The sequence below is a fragment of the Phoca vitulina genome, unplaced genomic scaffold, assembly GCF_004348235.1.
Source record: "Phoca vitulina isolate PV1807 unplaced genomic scaffold, GSC_HSeal_1.0 scaffold30, whole genome shotgun sequence".
Classification (NCBI taxonomy): domain Eukaryota; kingdom Metazoa; phylum Chordata; class Mammalia; order Carnivora; family Phocidae; genus Phoca; species Phoca vitulina.
Genome location: NW_022589733.1, coordinates 19998105 through 20018423, shown reverse-complemented (window position 1 = coordinate 20018423; position 20319 = coordinate 19998105). Strand labels below are relative to the sequence as shown.

The 20319-nt window shown below is 43.6% G+C and overlaps 1 protein-coding gene and 1 pseudogene across 2 annotated transcripts in view; one reads left to right on the top strand and one right to left on the bottom strand.

Annotated features, from left to right (window-relative positions):
- The window catches only part of WWP2 (WW domain containing E3 ubiquitin protein ligase 2), a 141097-nt gene that overhangs the window by 84922 nt on the left and 35856 nt on the right, over positions 1-20319 (bottom strand). The gene's annotated exons all lie outside the window — the stretch shown is intronic.
- On the top strand, positions 10790-14299 carry LOC116644453 (annotated as a pseudogene).

Below are 20319 nucleotides of genomic sequence, written 5' to 3'. Positions count from 1 at the left end.
AGAATATTCGAGGCGGAAAGAAAAGGAAGCACAGAGGCCCCACGTAGGAGCAGGCCTAGCCTGTCTGAGGAATGGCAGGGAGGCTGGTGTGGCTGGAGTGGATGAGGGTAGACGGGAGCAGGAGATGAGGGCAGTAGGTAGGTCCCCAGAGCCCACAAGGAAAGCCTTGGAGCTCCCGCAAGGTCTCTGGAGTTTCCTCTGCATGAGACTGGGAGCCAGTAGGGGACTGTGAGCAAGGAAGGGCGATGAGTGGCACTGTACTGCAATCACTCTGGCTGCAGGAGGAGCAAGGGCTGAGGCTGACGAGACCTGGTAGGAAGTCAGGGCAATATTCCAGGCAGGAGCAGATGGTGGCTTGGGCTAAGACGATGGCAACGTCTTCCAGGAACACGGTGCTTAAGGAAGACTCTACCTTGGCCTCCTCCCTAGCATGTGTTCGGAAAGACCCATGACTCCCCAAGCACATGGGCCCACCAGTCTCTTGGAATCAAAGCTTTGGGCAAATGACAGGCAGGTGCTGCAGAAAGCGCCAACTGAAGAGCATGGCTGGAGGAAGTCTAATTCAATTACGAGCAAATGGAACATATATAATGAAAATATTCCGCTGGCAAGAGGCTTCGGTTCTCTGAGAAAGCCAAAGGTCTGAGCTCATGCTAACTTCAGCAATCAGCAAATGTACTTCTTAGGTTATGGGATTGTGCCCTTCTGTTCCATTCTCAGTACTATCTGCTTAGCCATACTTTGTAATGCTACGTCAGGAAGGTCAAGAGACAGCGGTACAGCTGAATATTAGAAGCTAGGGGAAAAGAATTTGGAAAATCTCAAGGACCGTGCCAGGAGAACCCTTCAAAAGCTGGCACACCAAGAGAGACGAGCAGACACTTAGGTGCCTCCTAGTGGAGGCACACCACCTCGTCAAAAAGGAAAACAAAGAACCTGATCAGATCAAGCCTCTCGATCTACCTCTGAGTTTACAGGAGACACAGAGGGACAGAGGAACATGTTAAAACACACTTCAGGGACACAAACAGCAAGATCCAAAAGGTGGGAAACTATAGGACAAACTGTCCAGTTTCTGCAAATGAACTGCAGGGGATAAAAAGAGGAAAGAGAAAGTATTGGTTAAAAGAGACTGAAGAGACATATCAATGTCGTTTGTATCCTGATTCGAACAAACCGAACAAACCAATGGTAGAAACTTTAAGACAACTGGGGAAATGTAAAACCGGGCTAGTTGATGATACTTAAATAACTACCATTATGCTTTTTAGGTATGAAATTGGCATTATGGTTATGGGAGCACTTATCTTTTAGAGGTCCCTACTAAAATATCTGTGGATGAAATACAACTGGTCTTTAAGTAAAAAGAACCCAGGGGGCTCAGTCCGTTAGGCATCCGATAATCTTGATTTCAACTCAGGTCGTGATCTCAGGGTGATGAGATCGAACCCCGGGTCGGGCTCTGCTCTCAGCAGGGAGTGTGCTTGAGATTCTCTCTCCCTCTCCCTCTGCCCCCCCCCCCAGCTTGCAGGCACACGCATGCTCTCTCTCTCAAAAAAAATTAAAAAATAAAAACACTAACCCAGTAGGGGGTGGGGTAAGAAGAAAGATGAAACAAGAATGGCCATTCGTGGATGGCTATGGAGCTGCGTGACAGACACACGGAGGTTCATGAACTATTCTTTCCACTTTCATGTACGCATGACACTTTTTATAGTATTTTTTTTTTCCAAGCCAGTATGCCTAAGGCACAAACAGTGACTGAAACCAACTAAAACACTTACAAGAATTCAGCATTACATATACAGTTTGAAATACAAAAAGGTAGGGAATCTACAATCAAGTTGCTTCGGGAATAACTCATACTCCCATTTTTTCTTACTTCAAAGCCTCAGATTTGCAAGTGGCTTCAGGTTAATAATTTCCTATTGGGAAGAGCGGTTATGTGCAATAAAGATGAGTAATATTTTTCTAAGAGTTACTTTTTCCCTTTCTTGACTGGACTTTTTAATATGTTTTTTGCATATGGTACTAATAAGTATAGATAAATAGGGCACGGAAGTTGCCTTCTTATTCCAACAAAAGAGAAAATTATGTAAACCAGAACTGCCAAACTGTGCCACTCTTAACGGGATTCAGTTATGAAATCCAGAACTCCTGCCTGGACAGTTTCACTGCAGTGTGTGAAAGAATGTTCTACTTTAGAATTTCTATCATCACTGCCCCTCCTGCTCACACACCACGAGAAGGTATGTGTGTGTACACACATATCTTTTAAAAGGAAAGATCCTGGGGTGCCTGGATGGCTCAGTCAGTTAAGCATCCGACTCTTGATTTCAGCTCACGTCTGGATCTCAGGGTTGTGAGATCGAGTGCCACGCTGGGCTCCGTGCTGGGTGTGGAGCCTACTTAAAAAAAAAAAAAAGGAAAGATCTTATTTTTTTCTTTTTCTTCCTCACTCAGAATACAAATGTAAAGATTCACCTGGAAATTTGAGAGAAATAAAACAGGACACAAAAGTAAGACACTTTTAAGGGAGACTAAGTACTCTCAGGTCAAGCATCTCGGAAGCCAGATGAAGATGTGATTGATTTGGCCTTAACGGAGCTGCTCAGGGGAACAAACAAACCTTCTTCCTGCCTCCCTCCACCCTCAATCCCATAGGCCCATCAAAAGAAAGCGAAAATAAGCAGGGCATTCATTAACAGGTCAGTGTTCATTCTACACATAGCTGTGAAACACTGGTGCACAGAGGAACGGAACCGGAGGAAATTCCAGAAGAGCAGAGAGTAAATAGTCTCCTTTCCACTCCCCGGCTCCCTGTAACTCAGACACACATGGGCTGGAGTGTACCCCAGGTTTAAAGAGAACACTCTTTCACATTCCCTTTGCAGTAAAGGAAGCCAGAGGCGTCCAGGATTTACTGTTACGATGTCTCTTTGGCTTCCAAACTTAGCCAGAGCCTCACAAGAGAAAGTCTTTTCTAGCAAGCTACCAGCAGATTAAAAACATTGGAATTCTTGTTGTGGTACCAATGTTGACTTGGCTTCACCCCACCTCCCGTCAGCCCCCATCACTGACGATTTGGCAGGGTCTTCATAGAACACAGGGTGCAAAGAAGAGTCTACTTGGGCCTTGAAGCCGCTTCTGTCTGCTGCTGCTGGGCATCCCTCAATGGTCTCTAAATCAAAGTTTTGGTCTATAGGGCTTGCATTAACTCCACTAAAAATGAAAACAGCTTCATCTTACAAAGCCAGTTTGTAAACTTTTATTTTCTCTCTTTCTTTCTTGTTCATTCATTCAAGAAGCATGTTCTGGGCATCTATTATCTATCTATCTGACACTGGGTGAGAGGCTGGGTTATAATGAAGAATGAAAATAGACTAAGTCTCGGGGCACCTGGGTGGCTCAGTCGTTAAGCGTCTGCCTTCGGCTCAGGTCATGATCCCAGGGTCCTGGGATCGAGTCCCACATCGGGCTCCCTGCTCAGCGGGAAGCCTGCTCCTCCCTCTCCCACTCCCCCTGCTTGTGTTCCCTCTCTCGCTGTGTCTCTCTCTGTCAAATAAATAAAATCTTAAAAAGAAAAAAAAAAAAAAAAAATAGACTAAGTCTCTGCATTGAGGAACCTCACAAGTCACTTGAGAGAAACAGAAGTAAATAATCACACAAAGAAATGTAAAACCGCAACCATATTAACAGATTTGATGCAAGACATTTATGGTCTCATGAGCACTGGATAGCTGGCCTCATCAATGCATCAGGGAAAATTTCCTGAGGAACTGACAACTCAACTGCACTCTGAAGTTGAAGGGTGGGGTGCAGTGCAGAAGAACACCAATCCAGGCAGAGGAAATACCATGTGAAAAGGCCTTGTGGCACAAATGCACTCAAGAAACTGAACAGAGATGAGTGGGGCTGGAATGCAATGTGATCCAAAGGGGTAGAAGACCCAGGCAGTGGCTACACATTGCAGGGCCTAATGGGCCCACCATGTTGAAAAGTTCCTCTCTATCCTAAGAGCAGCAGCATGGTACTTAAGGGTTTTTAATCCAGGTGTGACAAGATCAGCTTCGTGGTTTCAAAAATCATTCTGTCTCCAATGTAGAAAAGACTGGAGGGAAGTAAGGACAGATACAGGGAGAGCAGACAGGAGGACAAAGGAAAAGACCAGGACAGTAGAGGTAGAGATGAAAGAGGAGGGCAAACTTGCAAAGGTGAAAACCAAGAAAACCTAAAAACAGATGAGCAAAGTAAACAGGCAAGAGGGGTAGAGGTACCGAAGATGGCTCCTGGGTTTCTAACTTAACTGGACAAATAGTGAAATATGGAACAACGGAAGAGGGTCAAGTCTGGGAAAGAGGCAACGAGCTTAGATTTGGACGTTTCTGACATATCCACAAGGAGAAAGCAAGAAAATAGTCAAATATGTGGGCATGGAGCTCAGAGGAGAGATCTAGGCTGGAGATTCAAGTCTATGGGTCACCTGCACATGGTGGTTATACATAAAGAGGAGGTATGGACGAGAATGTGATCACAGAAGAAGATGGAATGGTAGGAAGCTCAGCTAACAAACAGATGAAGATGACCTTGCAAAGCAGAGAACAGTTAGAGAGGCAGCAGGAAAATCAGAAAGGATTCCTGAGAAGGCAGGAAACATGGGCTCCAAAGCATGGATAGAGAGTCCACCCTTAGACAGGAGGAGAGGAACAGCTCCTCTCCTACCAGAGGAAGGAGGGATCAGGAACGCACATCCTCATTTCAGTACATGACAGATTTGTCAATCATGATCATCCTTATTTCTCCTGATTCAAGCCAAAAGCCAAAGCCCATGAAGGAATAGACATTTTTCTTTACTTACAAGAAAAAAAAAAAGCACACAGGCATACACTTTTCAGAACTCGCTATTCATCACAGTCATCCATTGACTAAGGTACATTAGAGACAAAGTCTCTCTTGAACCAACTGAAGGTCCTTTTAACACAGGATACAAAAGGCCTCATCTATCTTGGTAAATCTCACTGTCAAGCTGCAGCATATTTTTTAATTTTTTAAGTGATTCAGGGGGAATAAATACAGATTTGGGAAAGTCAGGTCTTCAGAATAAACTATCAGTCCATGTGAGTTACTACTACCTTGTCATTAGAGCTCCTCATCCCCCATGAGAAGGAAAGTCCTCATCACCCATGAAAGTGACTCCTAGATTCCTAGACCAGAGCCCCCTTAACAGCTCATCCATTCTCTGTGCCCTCAGGGAACCTCAGCAACCACATCACCTCTCCCGGGTGGCACAGGATCAAAGCCATGTTTATAAACACGGCAGGGGAAAGCTTTCAATGAACAAACCTCCTTTTCAGTGGTCTTTAAATACAAAATGTAGGAGCCCAGCTAGAAGAGAACTTTCACAGTTAAGATTCTGCTTTTTAAAAATCAGCAGTTATAAACTTCCAGTTATAAAATAAATAAGGACTAGGGATATAATGTACAACATGATGACCACAGTGAACACTGATCTATTTGAAAGTTACTAAGAGAGTAATTCCTGAAAGTTCTCACACAAAGAGAAAAACACTTTTTCTCTTTTTCTTTTTTTATCTATTTGAGGTAATGAAAGTTAACTAAACTTGTAATCATTTCACATACATACACAAAAGTCTCCTTTGTAAACAATTGCTTTTTAAAAATTACAAGGTCATACGAGTGAAATACTGTGCCACAATGAAAAGATGGATTATTGATTACGAAGAGTGTACAAGAATATGAAAAATTATTCACGCTGCGTATGTCGAATTAAAAAAAAGAACATGAAGTTATATTCATATTACTCATATTATTAAAATCCTATAAAAATTAATATGTAAAAGGACAAAGAAATAAATGAACCAGAGATAAACTGTTGTGTTTGAAGAGTAAGATTACAAAACAAAGGTTATATTTTTTAAATTTCCATTATCTGCATAGTGGACACATTTTTTTTTCTTAATTTCCCTATCAGACATGTACACGGAAGTGTTTTACAAATGAAATGACATGATGTCTCTGATTTGCTTCCAAATACTCCCCAAAAAAAGTGGGGTCTAGAGGCGAAAGACAATCTGACATGTGCTGATCCTTCTTAAAAGTGGGTAACAAGTATGGGATGGTTCATTATACTGCTCTACTTTTATTTATGTTTGATACTTTCCATAATAAAAAGTTTTTTAAAATGTCCCATTTGGAGCACCTGGGTGGCTCAGTCATTAAGCGTCTGCCTTCGGCTCAGGTCATGATCCCAGAGTCCTGGGATCGAGCCCCGCATCAGGCTCCCTGCTCGGCGGGAAGCCTGCTTCTCCCTCTCCCACTCCCCATGCTTGTGTTCCCTCTCTCGCTGTGTCTCTGTCAAATAAATAAATAAAATCTTTTTAAAAAAAAAGCCCAATTTATGCTATAAAATATTGCCTTCACAATAAATTATATTCACTTAAAAAATAAAACAACAGCATGCTTATTATGAAAAATTAAAACGGGGCACCTTGGTGGCAGAGTCGGTTAAGCATCTGACTCTTGGTTTCAGCTCAGGTCATGATATCAGGCTTGTGAGATCGGGCTCTGCGTTGAGCTCTACGCTCAGTGCAGAATCCTTGAGAATCTCTTTCCCTCTCCCTCTGCCCCTCCCACTCATGCTCTCTCTCTCTCAAATGAATAAATAAATCTTTAAAAAAATTGAAACAATATAGAAATGCAAAGTATGACACCTACCCCATAAATACACACATTCCAAATCCAAACATAATTCACGGCTGTCAACTTTGTATGAAGTCACTGTACCTGCAAGCAGCAGCACAAATACACATAGATAAACTACATATACAAAACTGACTTCAACCAACCTTCAATTTTTCACTTAATGTGTTCCACGCATCTTTAAAAATACACACAGAAGCAATCTATCCATTTGGGGGGCTTTTCAGATCGAGGGAGGGGTATGTTCAAGGTGAATTCAGTCTTGACTGTACTCCCCCCCTCCACAAGAACGAATGTATATAAAGTATGTATAAGTGAACACTAATTAATTAAGAGAAGGGCAGAGGAAGAGAGAGGGAGGGAAGGAAGGCACAGAGATCATAATCTGAGAAATGGGTACCACGCTGTCCTGTGCATCATAAACAGCATCCCCAAGGCCAGGCCTGACAAGGGGTGAAGATCTCCACTCCGTACCTAACAGTGGCCCTAACCGCCACCATCTAATTGAAACATCCCTGCTCTGATGCCCTATCGCTTTCCCTCCCGATACACCACTCTCTGACAAGAGTGAAGTCTCCTACTCTAAGAAAAATACTCCGAGCATCCTGGAAGACTGGAGGAAAAGGGAAAATAGTACACTCAAATGAGATAAATGAAGTTTGATCTTAACAGTCTTCCAGCAGCCGCAGCCCCTCCCCTGGGAGAACCTGGGAGACTGGAATGGACAACTGGGCGGGAGCCGCTCTCAAGTAACTGGCGCAAGGTAGAGGCCTGCACATTAGAGGAAATGTTTCAGGGGGTTTGGTTTTGTTTTGTTTTTTGTTTTTTGGGGTGGTTTTGTTTTTTTGTTTTTTGGTTTTGGGGTTTTGGGTTTTTTTTGGCAAGGGGAAGGAAACCGCTCATACCCAGGCAACAGTCTCATTTTCCTATCACTGATTCTGGGCTCTCATTTCAGGCCTATAATAGCTGTCAGTTTAGAAGCTGAATGCTACGAGGCTAATTAGAAACAGTGAGGGTCCTCTAGGACGTGGCACTACGCCTCTGTGGGGCAGGCTTAAGAGGAATGAGAGAAGTTTCCGGACAGTACAGTCCTATACTAACAACCTAATTTAGCAGAAAAGTTTCCCAAGTCTTCCTTGAGTAACAACCTCCAGGCCTGCACTGTCCAGTGTGGGAGCCCCAAGCCACACATGGCCGCAGAGCTCTAGAAATGCGGCCGGTCCAGACTGAGATGTGCTGGGAGTATAAAATGACACACCAGATTTCAAACGCATGACACACACACAAAAAAAGAATGCAAAAATACCTCAGTAATAGCTTTCTTTATACTGGTTATATATTAAAATGATAGTATTTGGGTTATATTAGACTAAATAAAATATATTATTAAAATTGATTCCACCTGTTTGCTTTTACTTTTTTTTGATGTGGCTACTAGAAAATTTTAAATTACATACGTGGCTCACATTATATTTCTATTGGCCAGTGCTGCTTCACTGCCTCCTCCCTGCCATTTTTTGGTCATAATCTGAAGCAGTTCTCACTCACGAGGCCTGGCTGGCCCCAAGGGCCATCTCTGTGTGACATGACTACACCAAGCCCATTCCTGCCTCAAAGCTTCCCACGTGCTCCCTCAGCCTGGAACGCTTTTCTCCTGTTGCCCTAGGCATCCGTTTGCATCCTCTGGCCTCCTGGTGTCACTTCCCCAGAGAAGCCTTCCTTGACACCCCCAACCTCAGAATAGGTGAAGTCCTCAGTGCAACAGTCCCAGAGCATCTTGTACTTCCCTCCATCACATCTATCACCACTGGCCTAGTGTCTTTCACTGACCGGCTTAACGTCTGCCCATTTTCCTCTCTAGATCCTAAATTCCAGGACAGCGCCTTGTTCATTCCAACTCTTTAGCATCTTACCCAGAGTTGAAGGTAAAAATTTACCACGTGAATGCTGTTAAGTAAACTTCTTACCCACCCCCGACTCCAGGCAGGACTCACAATCCTAAGAAAATGTCCTAGAGTGCAGATTTCCTCTCATACAAAAACTCTGCTCCAACACTGAGAAATCCTGACATCTAAAAAGGAGAAAAACAAGATGGAGGGAAAAATGCCTTGACCGCCTACGACGGGTGAAAATGCAAAAGGTCACAATAGACCTCTAGAAGAAGAGAATGGGAATAGCTTCGGCTGGCATTCGTGCTTCGAGGGGTAGAATCACTCTTTGCTCAATACGTGCTCCCAGGAGGGTGACCGGCTTCCAAAACCGATAAGCTTACAGAACCCTCGAGAGGCAGCAGTAAACCCCAGGCTATGCCGAGGCAGCCACGTACGGGGGAAGAGATTCCCGACAGAAAGCTTTTCTTCTTTCTTCAAGTGAGGTTTCACAAGGCAACCTCTCTGCTGGTGACACAGAGAGCAGGTCTGTTTTAACATTCATTGCAGGGGCCTGTGTGTTTACTTTTGAGACTTCTGGCTAAAAGGACCTTTTCTTTCAAACAGCTCTCCGCTGACACCAAAGCCACGAACTGGGCCCAGCTGTAACTGTGAGAAGCTGGGGACGTGGGGATGGGGGAGGGGGGTGCTCTTGGCTTCTTCGGGAATTCCTTGAGGTTCTGGCTTGGCCATATCTGCCTGAGGTGCAGATGATGGAAAGCAACACACAGAGAGCTTTTCAGAGACTATTAAAGACGGTTTTAAATCCCAATGCCTGGCATCTGGTGCCAATCAAGAAAACAGTAGTCACTGATGTAACTGCAACCAGACTGGGGCAAAATGAAACAAAGGCTTGCTTTGGGAGGCCAGCGACGGATTCAGCTTGACGCCTCCCCAGAGCAGGCACCGGGTACTACCCTGGCCCCGCCTCTGCGTCAGAGGTGAGCCGTGACACTGGCCACAAAAACCTGAGTCACAACAAAAGATGTTCATCCTCACTACTCTAATTCACTTTATATAATATATTATTTATATTTTGTATATACGTATTAGCGTCTTGTGTTCTAGGCACAGGGGTGAAGGGATGCCCAAGAGTGAACAAAAAACAACGCCTGCCCTGTGAAGCTTACATTCCAGTTGTAGAGGGCAAGGAGTGAGATAAACCAAATATATCATATTATATGGGGATAGTGCTAAAAAGAAAATAAAGCAGAGAAAGGAACAGGGAATGTTGGGTAGGGAGGACTTGCAATTAAGACCATTTGGTCAAGGCCACATATTACATGATTCCATTTGTACAAAATGTCCAGAAAAGGCAAATCTACAGACACAGAAGGTAGATCTGTGGTTGCCAGAGCTGGGGGTGGAAACAGAAATTAATGGTAAGTGGGCAGAGGAGATCTTACTGGGGTGATGGAAAAGTTCATGGCAACGTTGCACAACTTGGTAAAATTTTTAAAAATCACTGAATTGGAGCACCTGGGTGGTTCAGTCAGTTAAGCTTCTGCCTTAGGCTCCGGTCATGATCCCGGGGTCCCGAGATCGAGTCCCACATTGGGCTCCCTGCTCAGCGGGGAGTCTGCTTCTCCCTCTCCCTCTGCCCCTCCCCATGCTCGCGCACTCTCTCTCTCTCGCATAAATAAATTTTAAAATATAAAATAAAATAAATGATTTAAAAATCACTGAATTGTACACTTCTGAAATAGAAAGAATGGTCAAAGAAAGCCTCACTGGGGTGATATTTGAGTAGACGGGAAGGGGGTGAGGGAACAAAGCCATGAGGACACATGAGGAAGAATATTTCAGGAAGATGGTAAGGCCAGCACCAAGGTCCTGAGGCAAGAACAGCAGTGGGTTAGAAGAAGAGCAAAGGGGCTTGGGGACTACAGGGGGGCAGAGGGGGAGAATGGCTGAGATAAAAGAGGAGTGACATGAAGATCAGGGAAGGTCTTTTAGGCCATTAGGGGAGGATTTTAGTTTTTACTCTTAGTGCAATGAGCAACCACTGTGGGAGTGATATGATTCAGCTCACAGTTTGGGTTATTTTGGCTGCTGGGTTCAAGAGTGCACTGTAGGGAGACAGAGGCTGATGCAGGGAGACAGGCAAAGGCCTCCTAACAGCTGAAAAGAGGGATCTGGACATGGTGATGGCAGCAGTCATGGTGAGAAATGGTCAGCGCCTCAAACATATCTCAAGGGTAATGCAGGCAGGACATGCTGACTGGATGTGGGTCGTAACGGAAAGAGAGAGTGGCATCAAGAAAGACACCACGGTGCTAAGCCTGAGCAAGACTGAATCACCACTGCCTGAGATGGAGGAAGCTATGGGAAAGCAGGTAGCTTGACTTTTAACATGTTAATGTGAAGATGTGAATTAGATATCCAGAAACACACAGTCTTTCGTTACCATGGCTGAGGCCCAGGCTGCAAGTCACACGTGTCCAGACCAAAATGAAAGCCATGAGGCTAGATGAGATCTTGAAAGGCAGGGGTGGAAATGAACAAGTGGATGCAGGACTAAGCCAACCTGGGGTATTCCAATGTTTCCAGACTGGCGAGGAGTAAACCAACAAAAACGACAGGAGTGGCCAGAAAGACAGAAAACCAGTCGGGTGTGGTGTCCGGAAAACCAAGTGGAAACAGAAGGTCGAGAGGAGGGATCGACTCATCGTATCCCATCAGTCAGGCAAGCGAGCTGAGGATGAGAACTGACCACTAGATTTCGCAACAGGGAGGTGACTGAGGCACGTGACATGGGGTAAGGAGGACAGAAGCTTCCCTGGAAGTTTCCCAAGAAAAGGAGAGAGGACAAAAGAAGAGATGCAAAATAAAATAAGAGTAATTGCTTTTCACTTAACAGGTTAGAAGGTTGACAACCCCCAGCACCACGGACAAGAAGAACAAGTACAGAAGGGTGAACAGGTGAGCAGTGAGTGGTCAGCACGCGAACTGGCCCAGGCTTTGCAGCAGACCCAGGCCACAGGCATCAAAAACCTTGAAACTCGCCTGCCCTTTGACCCATAAGTTGCATGCCTAGGAATTTACTACCTTAAGAAAAAAATGCAGCACAGAGCTCTCTCTATAAGAATTGACCAAAAAGTCTTCCTTATAACAGTGAAAGAGTAGAAATGGCCAACAATAGGAGATTGGTTAAATTATGGTGCATTCATTCCAAAAGACCTGCTACGGCAGCCATCAAAAATGGTCTAGTTTCACTGAGGTAAAAAAAGAAAACAAAACTGGGTGAAAAAAGTTACAAAGCGGGGCGCCTGGGTGGCTCAGTCGTTAAGCATCTGCCTTCGGCTCAGGTCATGATCCCAGGGTCCTGGGATCGAGCCCCGCATCGGGCTCCCTGCTCTGCAGGAAGCCTGCTTCTCCCTGTCCCACTCCCCCTGCTTGTGGTCCCTCTCTCGCTGTGTCTCTCTCTGTCAAATAAATAAATAAAACCTTTATAAAAAAAAAAAAAAAAGTTACAAAGCAATCTGCATAGTGAGTTCCCATTTTGGAAAAAAAAGTTACACATACAAACATATATGATTTACATACCACCCCAAAAAGCTTAGTGGATATATAACAAAGGTTTTATGGGGTTACTCTGAACAATAAAATTTTAAGTGATTTTAACATTGTCCCTCATTGGAAGGCAGCAGATGAAGAGAGGCTGTGGGGCCAAAAGGCCTGGATTAAATCCCGGTTCTGCCACCACTTACTTGTGTGGCCTTGGAAAAGTTACATAATAACATCTACCTATTTCCTCATCTAAGGGGATGGCAACACAATCTGTCTCACAGGGACACAGGAGGACCAAAAACGTTTTAATATTTGTATTTTAAGAACTCAAAACAATGCCTGATACGCACTAAAGCAATTCAGAATGGTTTTTGTCAGGGCCCCTGGGTGGCTCAGTCAGCTGGGCATCTGCCTTTGGCTCAGGTCATGATCCCAGGGTCCTGGGATCAAGCCCCGCATCGGGCTCCCTGCTCAGTAGGGGGCCTTCTTCTCCCTCTCCCACTCCCACTCCCCACCTGGTTCATGCTCTCTCTCTCACAAATAAATAAAATCTTAAAAAAAAAAAAAGAATGGTTTTTGTCTTTTTTTTCCAATAAGCATGAAAATCGTTAAGAAGAAAAACAATAATAATATTTTCAGTTTGGGGACGCCTGGGTGGCTCAGTTGGTTGGGCAGCTGCCTTCGGCTCAGGTCATGATCCCACGGTCCCGGGATCAAGTCCCGCATCGGGCTCCCCGCTCAGCAGGGAGCCTGCTTCTCCCTCTCCCTCTGCCTGCCACTACTCCTGCTTGTGCTCTCTCTCTCTCTGACAAATAAAAAAATAAATAAATAACATTTTCAGTTTTAGAGGCATGTGTTATTTTTATAATCAGAAAAAATAATATTTTCAATTTGGGGAACAAGACAAAATTTCTCAGAAATTTTTTTTTAAAGATTTTATTTGTTTATTTGACAGAGAGAGAGACAGAGAGAGGGGGAACACAAGCAGGGGGAGTGGGAGAGAGAGAAGCAGGCTTCCCGCGGAGCAGGGAGCCCAATGCGGGGCTCGATCCCAGGACCCTGGGATCATGACCTGAGCCAAAGGCAGACGCTTAATGACTAAGCCACCCAGGCGCCCCTCTCAGAAATTTTCTGTAAGCATTCCGCAAAACTGAAAAAACTAGGTCTCATTTGTTTACCAGGTTTAAAAATAATTGGCTATGCAGAGGGGCGGCTGGGTGGCTCAGTCGGTTAAGCGTCTGCCTTCGGCTCAGGTCATGATCCCAGGGTCCTAGGATCGAGCCCCGCATCGGGCTCCTTGCTCCGCGGGAAGCCTGCTTCTCCCTCTCCCACTCCCCCTGCTTGTGTTCCCTCTCTCGCTGTGTCTCTCTCTGTCAAATAAATAAATAAAATCTTAAAAAAAAAAAATTTGGCTGTGCAGGACTCCTTTGGCCATTTCTACCATTGGATTGTTCAAGACACTGGAGTTCGTAGCTATGTCCTAAGTAAGATCTCCCGATCAGCTCAGAGGACTGTCACATACTGCCTTTCACTTTTGTCCCTTGTCACTTCTTCCTCAAGTTTAAGAGTAGTGAACAACTTTATAAATTTAAATGTAAAATTGTTTTTGCCTTTCTGCTTCTGGTGCTGCCATGGCCCCTGTGATAAAGCTTGGGGGGGGGGGGAGACAAAAAAATAAATTTTTTAGTTTACCCTTGACGGCACCCACCCTATAGAAGATGGAATCATGGGGGCGCCTGGCTGGCTCAGTCGGAAGGGTGAGCAACTCTTGATCTCGGGGTTGTATGTGGCCCATGCTGGGTGTACTGTGTACATACATACACATACATACACAGAAGATGGAATCATGGATACCGCCAATTCTGAGCAGTTTCTTCAGAAGAGAGAATCAAAGTGAACAGCAAAGCTGAGATTCTCAGTGGTGGGGTCGTACCACTGAAAGGAGCAAGATCAAGATTATTGTAACTTCTACGGTGCGTTTTCCAAAAGGTATCTGAAATATCTCACCAAAAAATATTTGAAAAAGAATAATCTACGTGATTGGTTGTGCGTAGCTGCTAACAGCAAAGAGTTCTAAATTGTGTTATTTCCAGATAAACCAGGACGAGGAAGAGGAGGAAAAAGGGGAGGATGAGGATTAAAATTCATTTATCTGGAATATTTTGTATGAGTTCTTGAATAAAACCAGGGAACAAAAAAAAAATTAATTTAAAAAATAAATATAAAATTGTTTTTAACTGTAGAGCAAATTTTTTTTTCATTTTCTCTCTTGAATCTCTGATTCAAGTTCCAAGGATTAGTAATTTTATTTATCTTTCAGTTGAAAAACTGGAAAAACAGCGCTGTGTTTACTTTAAAATAAATGCGTGCACTGTCTGTCAGGCGTGCCTCCTTGAGATGCACAGCCCACCCACCAGAACGCTCCATCCTTACGGAAGAGTGAGAGAGGTGGTGCACCCCTTATGACTGGCCTATCTGTTCTCAAAATATAAAGTGCCGAAACAACCTTCTGCTTGTAAGATTTTAAATAAATAGGGAGCTGTTTGCTTTCTTTTTTTTTTTAGACACACATGGGCAAAGAAAAGAGAGATGCATAGGAAATGGAGAGCATAAGCAAGGGGCTTTTCAAAGCCTACTTCACTTTTCACAGTGGTATGGATACAGCAATTCTCAAAACACCTTGTGTGCATTCTAGAATAGAGGTAATGAGTAAATATATGGATGATGCTGAGAGCCAGGGCTCTCCTATGGGAAGGAAGAAAATTAGGAAGAACCCTGTGGGACTGAACTAGAAATGGAGGTTTCATATGAACTCCTGGTGTTTTATACATAGACAAAGAAACAGATATTTACACATCTGTTTATATACATGTGCAGAGAGAGCTAGCTAGATAGCTGGATGGACAAAGCCCGTCAGAAAAAAATGAATGCTCAAGAGCCAAGAAAGTTTTGAAGAAGAGCAGTCTGAGAAGAGATATGTCCAACCTGATGCTCACACTCCCTCCAAAGAAAACAGTGAGACTGTAAAACCCATTAGGAAAAAATACAACTGGATCCCTACCCCATATCATAAATCAAAATAAACTCTCGATTGATTAAAGGGTTACATATTTTAAAAACTAATTAAAGAAAACTGTCACGGGGCACCTGGCTGGCTCAGTTGGTAGAGCATATGACTCTTGATCTCGGGATTGTAAATTCAAGCCACACGCTGGGTGTAGAGATTACTTAAAAATAAAAATCTTAAAAAAAAAAAAAAAAGAAAGAAAGAAAACTATTACAAGTATCATTTTAAGGAAGGTATCTAGCTTTATTTTTTTCCCAAGCAGTTAGCTTTGTGGTTCTCAGACTTGAGCACACATCAGAATTCCCTGGAAAATCTGTTAAAACAGATTGCCGGACCCCACCCCCAGAGTTTCTGATTCTGCAGGTTTGGGATAGGGCCTCAGAATTTACATCTTTTTTTTTTTTTTTTTAAGATTTTATTTATTTATTTGAGAGAGAGAGTGCATGAGCCAGGGGGAGAAGCAGAGGGAGAGGGAGAACCAGGGTCCCTACTGAGCAAGGAGCCTGTCACAGGGCTCAATCCAGGGCCCAGGATCATGACCTGAGCTGAAGGCAGACATTTAACCGACTGAGCCACCGAGGCACCCCAGAATTTACATTTCTAACATGTTTCCAAGTGATGCCCATGTTGCTAGCCTGGAGACCACACTTGGAAAGCCACTTGGTTAGCTGATGGTCCTAATGCCATCTGTTCACCTTTTTTGATTCTCAATGCCCCCTTTATCATATAGTAAATTCTATCTATATTGGAACATATTTGGAAAATAATATATGATGGAGGACATATCACAAGGATACAGGAGCAAGTTTGAAGAGACACCCACTGGCCAAACCAGGGATAATGTGAGCATCAAAATAATGGCAGAAATAAACTATAAACCACTAAATAAAATAAGAATCCATGAGTTGAGACTGATAATACATACCTACATGCCTAAAAGAAAAGGAAATACTCTTCCTTGCAAGAGTAGACCAACTAGGGGCGCCTGGGTGGCTCAGTTGGTTAGGCGACTGCCTTTGGCTCAGGTCATGATCCTGGAGTCCCGGGATCGAGTCCCACATCGGGCTCCCTGTCCCTCTGACCCTCCCCCCTCTCGTGTGCTCTCTCTCTCTCTCTCATTCTCGCTCTCTCAAATAAATAAATAAATAAAATCTTTAAAAAAAAAAAAAAAAGAGTAGACCAACTAATAAGTGTACAAGGAATAATAAAACTGGGGCAAAAATTTGCAACCCACACAGTAAACTGATTCAGAAAAAAAAATCATTAATGAATGCAAAAACAAGTAGGTGAAGGTGTGACAAGGGACAGATATTTACATAATCACAAAGTATTATGCCTCCCCATAAATTACTTTTTAGTTATAAAAAGAAAATAGTCATTTTACCGTGGAGAACCTGGCAGATACCACTTTAACCAAATGATCAAAGTTAACATCGTTAACAATGAAACACGCTGAGTCATGTGCCTCCTGATATTTTGCACTTAGAAGGACACAATATCATTTCCTGATTGTTCCTGCCAAAAACACATACCCTGAATCTAACTCTGAGGAAAACCCAGACAGAGCCAAACTGAGAGGATTCTACGAAAAGACTGGCCTGAACTCCTCAACAATGATAGTGTCATGAAAGACAAAAACAGGCTGAAGAACTAATCTCAGATTTAAGGAGACATGACAACCAGATGCAATGCATAATTTTGCACAGGATCCTGGATCATGGGGAAAAATCACTTTAAGTGCATTTTTGCCACAATTAGAAAACATGAATTAAGTAACAATATTGCAAAAATGTTAGGTTTCTTGATTTTTTTTTTAAAGATTTTATTTATTTATTTGACAGAGAGAAAGGGAACACAAGCAAGGTGAGTGTGAGAGGGAGAAGCAGACTCCCCACCGAGCAGGGAGCCTGATGCAGGGCTCAAACCCAGGACCCCAGGATTACGACCTGAACTGAAGGCAGAGGTCTAACAAGTGAGCCACCCAGGCGCCCAGTTTCTTGATTTAATTGTACAGTGGTTAGGTAAGAAAACATCCTTCTTCTTAAAAAACAGACACTTAAGTACTTAGGGACAAAGAAGTACAAGGTTCCCCCAATGTTATAGCAGCAATGTCCACAATAGTCAAACTATGGATAGAGCCCAGATGTCCATCGACAGATGAATGGATGAAGAAGATATGGTATATACATATGATGGAATATTACTCAGCCATAAAAAAAATGAAATCTTACCATTTGCAACAACATGGATGGACCTAGAAGGTATGATGCTAAGCGAAATAAGTCAATCAGAGAAAGACAATTATCAAATGATTTCACTCATATGTGGAATTTAAGAAACAAAACAGGATCATAGGGGAAGGGAGGGAAAAATAAAATAAGATGAAATCAGAGAGGGAGACAAACCTTAAGAGACTCTTAACTATAAGAAACAAACTGAGGTTGCTGGAGACGAGGTTGATGGGGGATGGGGTAACTGGGTGACGGGCATTAAGAAGGACATGTGCTCTCTCTCTTGCTATCTCTCTCTCAAATAAATAAAATCTTAAAAAAAAATAATAAGGACGTGGTATAATGAGCACTGGTTGTTATATGCAACTGATGCATCACTGAATCCTACTTCTGAAACTAATAATATACTATATGTTAATTAATTGAATTTAAATAAATAAAATTTTTTAAAAGAATGATATATACATGGAATATAATACTAGCAATAAAACATAGTGGCATAATAATAATAAATAACATGTATTGAGCATTCAAAAAAAAGTACAAGGTTGGTAATTTAAAGTGATTCAGAAAACGATTATAGATGTATGTATAGACAAAGACAATGTTAAAGCAAATGTATCAAAATATTAACAGCTGGGTGCAGGGCATAGGGGAATTCCTTGTCACACTCTTTTAACTTGTTTCTCAATTTGAAATTATTTTAAAATAGGGAAGGTTTTTTTTAAAAAATCTACTTCAAGCTACAACTCCCCCCTTGCAAGGAGGACAATCTGGTAGTGCCAAGATCTGCAGGGTTAATGAGGCCAGCTGCAGGAGAGGGGAACTACAAGAGAAAATCAATCGAGTCTTACATCCTACCTGCTACCAATTTAGAAAGAAATCAAGATCATCCAGTGGGCGGATACTGATGAAACATATGCTAATAACTACCGAAGCTTGCAAATGCCCCTAATAAAAAGGTTTTTAAAAATCAATATTCGAGGGGCACCTGGGTGGCTCAGTCGTTAAACGTCTGCCTTCAGCTCAGGTCATGATCCCAGGGTCCTCGGATCGAGCCCCTCATCGGGCTCCCTGCTCCGCAGGAAGCCTGCTTCTCCCTCTCCCACTCCCCCTGCTTGTGTTCCAGCTCTCATTTATCTCTCTGTCAAATAAATAACATCTTAAAAAAAAAAAATTAATATTCAATCCCAACATCTGGCTTCCACACAGAGATGAGTAGAGCCAACCTTAAGAGCCAAACCAGTCCTTTGAGTCAAGTACTTCTTGCAGCCACAGCCAGGTCAATGTCCTTGCAGAAAGTCGGCCAAGGCTGACCCTTACGCAACTGCAGGACTCGAGCAAAGCCCTCCACCAGGCATAACACACCAGCTGAGTTTCCCAGTCAACTTTCAAGTCCACCCAGGGGACAACAAGGCAGCGAATGAAGGAAGGAATTGAGTCGCGTGGCGCAGAGAAACACCAAGCAGGACAGGCCTTTTCCCAGGCAAAGCTGTTTCGGGAAGACCAGGCCACAGTGAGAGGAGTCGCCTAACTTGCTGTGACCTACTATCCTACGTAACCGTATTCATACTTAACACACCACTCTGGACACACTCCCAGCCTAGCAGCTCCCCAAGGAATGCAGGTGCCAAGACCCCGGAGCTGAAATATCTCATGTTAATGAGAGCCTCTCCACTCCATACCCCCAGAGCTTTTGCATTTGTCCAGCCTTAGAACTCTCCCTTGAGGGGCGCCTGGGTGGCTCAGTCGGTTAAGCGTCTGCCTTCGGCTCAGTTCATGATCCCAGGGTCCTGGGATCGAGTCCCACATCGGGCTCCCTGCTCCACGGGAAGCCTGCTTCTCCTTCTCCCTCTGCCTGCCGCTCCCCCTGCTTGTGCTCATGTGCTCTCTCTCTGACAAATACATAAATAAAATCTTAAAAAAAAAAAAGAACTCTCCCTTGGAACAACCTTGGGGCTGCCTTCCATTTAGGCAAGCAGGTCCTACATCAAGAAACAGGGTCTCTGCCACCACCTCGAGGATTTGAACCTCCCCAGCTCTGGGAAGAAAAGAATCAGAGGAGGCAGGATGACTACCACGGCTACCACAGTTACTACGTCTATAGTACTCACGTGTGTCAGGCCCTGTGCTTAGCTCATTTCATCTCCAAATAACGTTTTACAGATAAGGAAACAGAAGCACAGAGAAGTAAGTGACTGTCCGACATCACAAAGCTCATGGAATCAGCATTCAAACCCAGGTAGTCAGACTCCGGAACCTACGTGTTCTTAACCACTTTTCCATGCAACAGATCTGTAACCAACAGAAACAGCCTTGCTCTAAACAGAAGGCTTTACGAAACCCAGCTGGAATGTTATGTATCTCATCTATGCCATTGTCATCCTAGATTTCCTTTTCTACGAAAAAACAGCCCAATGCCCTGCGACAACCCACATTTTCCATCAGATTTGGATCTGATGTGCCTCACTACCCCAGCCAGCCACACACACACACACACACACACACACACACAGTGCTACGGCTGGTGCTGGACAGCAGAAGCTGCGGGGACGGTCACGCACAACATAAGCACCGGGAAACAGAGAAAACATCCCTCTGAATGTTTTCATTCTGGGCTCAAAGAGAAATCTGAATCTCTTTGAGCCCTGAATCACTCTGGGCTCAAAGAGAAAAACCGCAACAGCAATTACAAACAAGGAGCAGGACACAGCAACAGATACGGATTTGCCACTAGAAAACTGTTGGACAGTTATCTACCAAAGCTAAACATACATCCACTCTGTGAACTGAGGGCCCTATATAAAAAGATAGATAGATAGATAGATAGATAGATAGATAGATAGATAGATAGATAGATAGA